This window comes from Condylostylus longicornis, unplaced genomic scaffold (assembly GCF_029603195.1).
Source record: "Condylostylus longicornis isolate FDR11 unplaced genomic scaffold, ASM2960319v2 ptg000084l, whole genome shotgun sequence".
Lineage (NCBI taxonomy): Eukaryota > Metazoa > Arthropoda > Insecta > Diptera > Dolichopodidae > Condylostylus > Condylostylus longicornis.
In genome coordinates, this window is record NW_026578052.1 from 5,974,563 (window position 1) to 5,980,384 (window position 5,822).

The following is a 5,822-nucleotide window of genomic DNA, read 5'->3' on the forward strand; positions in this document are numbered from 1 at the left end:
TGATTCCAGAGCTCACTATATTTAATTTGAGTGTGATTCAAGTCTTACAGAAACCTGTTTAAAACTATAAAATCGAAAAATTTAGTCTAAATTGTATGTGTTTTTATGATAGCTGTGCCATATAACTATAGTGGCTTTCTGCAACATCTTATTGGTTGACAATTTCCGAAAAAAAGAAAACTAATTAAATAATAATTTATATTTTGGAAAACTTATACGAATTTTGACTTCTTTTAGAAAAATAGTTCAAGAATGTTAGTTTGAGACATTCAAGGCTCAAGACAGCTCAATATACAATAAAATGCTCAACATGTTTATCACATTATTAACAATTTAATTACCCTAGTTTGAGACATTCAAGGCTCAAAACGGCTCAATATACAATAAAATACACGACATGTTTATAACATTATTAACAACTTAATTACACTAGTTTAAGACATTCAAGGCTCAAGACCGCTCAATATACAATAAAATACACGACGTGTTTATCACATTATTAACAATTTAATTAAGCGAATAGAATTTTAATTGCCATTGAAGTGATAATTCAATTTATAAAAAAATTCTTAATTTGCTCTTCTCAATTCTTAAATTGGACTCAAGGGCACTCAGATTGTTTTAAATGATTTCATAAAATACACACTTATAACACAAAACAAAAAAAAATAAATAAATTTCAGATTCTTATTCTATGAAATATTAATAAACCTGAAGGATATGCAAAGACAGAACGATTTGCAAGAAATGAAAGAAAATATCTAGCTAGCTAGCTAGTATGAAAATTTCTTACCATATGGTGAAAGCACAAAGCAAATATTTTTCTACTTCTTTTTTTCCTACACTTTTAATAGACATTTTAAAATTCATCAGAGAGCAATGATTCTGTAATATTTGTCGTTATTTTTAATATGTCCTTTGCGTTCATATCTTAGTATATAATTAGTTTTTATATTTTTTGAACTCTATATGACATTGGTTAGGTGATATTCAATGAATGAAGATAAATTCAGCACGTCATTCCTAAATAGAATCTTTTATAAATGTAATGATAAAAGTTTTAGAGCACTTTTGAGGTTTCATGAACATTAAATTCAGTTAAATTCTGACATCTGTTGCTTAAAAATTATGAATATGAATTTTTATTTGTAAAATTTTCTGAGAATTCTTAATTTCACTATTAAAAAAAAAGTAATCGTTTTAAAAGTATGTTGAACTATGAGTACAATGTCTAAATATTTTGTGGGACATTGCAGAATATTTTGATATTATTTTTGGCATCTTAGTCTGCTCAAAGGTGATAGTAGCTATAAATGTTGTGTAGCATTGAAGTATTTAGTTGAGAAAGTGAAATGCTTGAAAGCAATTAAAAGATTTTAAAGTTTGTTGTGGTGCTTCTTGATTTGTTCATTAAAATTGTTTCAAAATTCAAGAAAATTTTAGTTTTCACAACAATTTTTAAGAAAATTAACTTTAAAACTGAAAAACTTTTGTTAGAGTTTTTGTTAGTTTCAAAACTTTTCTTGAATTTCTTTCTTGTGTTTTCTTAAGCATAAATCGTAAAAACTTTAAGTTAAACCATAAATAATGAAAAACTATTGTTCTAACTTGAAATTTATTGTGTTCCTTTTACAGTCCTTAGTTCATTAACTTCAAATTTTTTTTATTAAAAACAAAATTCGGTACAAAAAAAAAAGAAGAAAACTTTTATTAAAAAAGAAAACAAGTTCTGTCCTAAAATTTTATTGAACTAACCGAAAATAAATTTTCAATAGGAGAAGAATGTGACTTCATAGCTGATCGAAAGTGGCTGATTAACTTTTGATTGTGATTCTTACTTTTCCCTTGAGTGGTACTGAACCAGTAATAAGTTCATATGGCTCAGTGGTAAGGCAAAATTTCGACTGTTGCTAGAAGACGGCAGAGTAAAAAAAATATTGATTTCTATTTCCAGTTTTAAAGGAGCCTTCAAATCTTCTTGCTTTCTATCAGTAAATTGAAGATACCACGTTTTTGTTGTTAAATATTTCCGTAGACCCGGCGTATTGTGTCTGTGTAAAAGAGAGAATGTCTCAATGAGTGAATATCAATAGTATGCTGTTTGGCTAAGGAGGAGGTTGGATAGAGGAACATTGGGCATTGTTCATGGTGACTCATATTTTCGATTTCGTTTGGACTTAATATTAGTAGTAATTTAAGAAATTAATAGAAAGTTAATAATAAATTTTAAGAATTGCTTGTTTAATTAATATTCGCCCTCAAATTTACCTATCACATACATTTATACAACGGTATAGAAGTGAAAATACACACATTCGTCTGAGTATGACTGAAAACATAAAGAAAATTTTATTTTAATTTCACGTTCATAAAGCATACAAACAAACGCTTTATTCAACCACGAAAAATTTTAATATTTTCTCGCAGTACTTATTCACATTACTTCTGAGCACAATTTAAAATTTTCTTATAAGCAGATACATACATAGACTCAATTCAATCTGTTTATGATTGTGTATATGCTATACACACACTCTTATCAACAAAAAATCTAAAGCAAAGAAAACAGTTAACTGAACCCAGGCAACAATATTAAACTTTCTTTGCGTTTTTAAATAGAATTATAAAAAGTTTTCGATGTGCTGAAAGTGTAGATCAACTGAAAATTAAGGGCTCGGAGCGAAAATATTTCTATTATGCTTTTGACAATAAAATAAAAACTTTTTTCCATATTTCACGATAATTTTTTTTTGCTTCTTTCCGTTTGTGTTTTTCCTAAATTTTTTTTCCTTTTTATGTTCTTATGTACTCGTACATATGTAAAGGACCTTTAAGATGAAAAATTATTTTTATACTATTGTTGCAGAATTATTGAGAAAAAGTTTATTGTCTGATGGTTAGTTGTCCTGTTGCGATATTTTTTTTTTGATACTCGCAGTCTCTCATTCTCCTTCTCATTTAGGAAATTTTCCCTGAAGGTATTATTTGTTAATGTTAAAGAACTCTTTTCGCTATTATGCACATATTTTTTGTGTTGCATGTAACTTTTGTATATACAATGTGTACATAAAAGTACCGTCTATATTTACTTATTAACATTTATTTCTTAATTTTTTGTTACATATTGTGCATGTACGCATATACATACATATTTACTATTGCTATACTAGAATATTAAATTTGCACTCTATGCCATGGTGGCTACTTACATATACAATAAATAACAGTAGCAGTAAAGTATAAAAAAGCAACAAGTGTTAAGAATAAAAAAAAACTTTTTAACTATTGTTGATTGTTCTACATAACTAAAACCTCTCTTTTAAGAATTGTTTTAATGAGCAACATTGTTCTTACATGTAAAAAATATTTTGTTGCCCTTACTCTTTTCAAGGGTATTTTACTCATTAGCTATACATAGGAATATATACGTATATAAAAAGTGAATAATATCAGTTTGAATGATTTTATATAGTAGTTCGGTCTCCAAGACTAATTAAACTTAACTGTTGTTTTGTGCCTCAGTGGTTCATAAATATTTGTTACAAAAATATAAAGGACTCTTAATTTTATACCTCTGTAGCTCTCTGTAGTTCAGTTAGCAGAGAGTCCTCCTAGAAATCGATAGTTCATTGGTTCGCGTCCAGGTTAAGGAGAAAAATTTTTTAAATAAATTTTTTTTTGGCTTAACTCGTTCCTTTGGCTGAAGGTATCCGCTAGTGACTCAAATATCATGAAATTTATTCTAGGTAACTACGGCGAATCTCAGAAATACTTAATAATACACAATATTATCGATAAATTTTTTATTTACTGGAAGATGTCATTCAATTAATTGGAAGGGTGGGCAAGGGAAGGCAATCATTCTTTTGCCAATACTCCCTTGATTATGATTGTAATAATCTTCCAAGTTCAAAAAAATTCGGATTAAAATTTAATAAACATTCCAAATTTTCTCTTTATATTTGACAGTATGATTAAAATTTAACGTTCAGAGTCTTAAACAACTTTCAATACTGTCCTAAACATTTAAACATTTCCAGTATCTATTTTGTAAAATTTTATGCGATTTTGAACTGTTGAATGCTTTTGTAAAAGCATATTATAAGTAATAAAGAAAAGTATTAAAAATAAAAGTGTTGACATCTTGCAATAACTTGAAAAATATATTAAAAACAGTTATAAAATATAAAAACTATAATAACAGAAAAAAACAATACCAAAATCTTCTCTACAAAAGTGTTAAAAATGGAAAAAATGAGCTACGAAAATTGAGTGGCAGTTAATGGTTAAAAATATTGTTGTACATGCTTTTTGAATTTAATTTTTTATATAGTGAGAACTATATGAAAGTAGTTAGTGCACTGTTCAAAAAAAAAACACAATAACAAAAAGCAATAAAACCGAAGAAAATTATAGCGACCACAAGATGTGAATTTTAAATTTTTATGAACAAAAACAAAAAAATAAAAAAAAAATGCAAGAAAAACATTTTATCGGGAAAATTGTGTTTAAGACCATATTGCATGCTTTGGTATCAGCTGACTTTAATGGTTTTAAATATAGAATTTAGTACTTCATGAAAATTGTTAAATAAATGGATTTTAATAATTTAAAAGAACATGCACTCTTTACGATTATACTATTATGTTTGTAATGTGTGTAACTAGTTTTCAATTCCACACACCGCACTCGAATATAAGAATGATTCTAGATTTTATTCTTTGTATAGATTAAGAGTTATGGTGCTCAATCATGTTAGTTTTTAGCACTTTTCCAAAAAATTTTTTGAAAAAAGTGCTTATTAGTTTCACTCTGTCCGTCCGTCCGTCCGTGGACACTTTTTTTGTTTACAAAACTTCTACACCCTTTAAGATAGAAAGCTGAAATTTCATACGTACATAGATCTTTACTAGAAACTTATTTCCGTAGAACAAAATTTTTACCTATCTCCCCCCCTCTAGAAGTTATACCCCCCCAAAACTCTAAAAATGGCCTTTTTTAAATATTTGTTGCAATGAAACCATAAGCATTTTTGAAATTTTACAAACGCAGAAAGGCAGTGGATTGCTTCCCCTAGCGTGTTATACTATAGTTAAACTTTAGAAAAACAAAATGGCCGTTCAAATTTACCGTTATCTAAAGTCCTTTTTTTCCAAATTTTTGATGTCATTTTTCTTCTAGACCCCAGCCTGTAGAAGCTTGAAATTTTAGGAGCTTTTAGACATTAACAAATAGTTTATTTCATTAGAAGAAAATTTTTTTCCATCTCCACCCCCTCTCAAGCTATCACCTCTTGAAATTCGTAAAATTTGAATTTTTGACACCTTATATTTCCGAAACCGCAAGCTTTTGCAAATTTTTATAAACGCAAAAAGTTAACGGTAAATTCCATGAAATTAAAAAATATAATTATTTTTCTTAACTCACACAATTAACCCTTAAAATCGAGCATTATGTTAACCCCTTTTTATATTAATTTTTGCTTTATTTCAAACACTGCATATATGCGTCATCCTAAATATATGCAATTCTAGAAATAGTTTTGTATATGAATGAAAATATTTTTAATAGTTTGATAGGTATATATAGACTGTATTTAAAAGAAGAATTTTCGCTTGTTGAAGGGAAAAGTGCTACAATACAAACCATTGGTTTGACCCAACTTTATTATGAAAATATTCAAGATTTTAAAAGTTTTTTAATTTTTTAAATTTATTTTGATTTGGAATACGATTCCACTCTATGATATTTTAAATGAATTGTGTATAAAGAATTAAAAATTAAAGGAAAGGATTAAAAAAAAAACCAAAAAAGACAGGTGG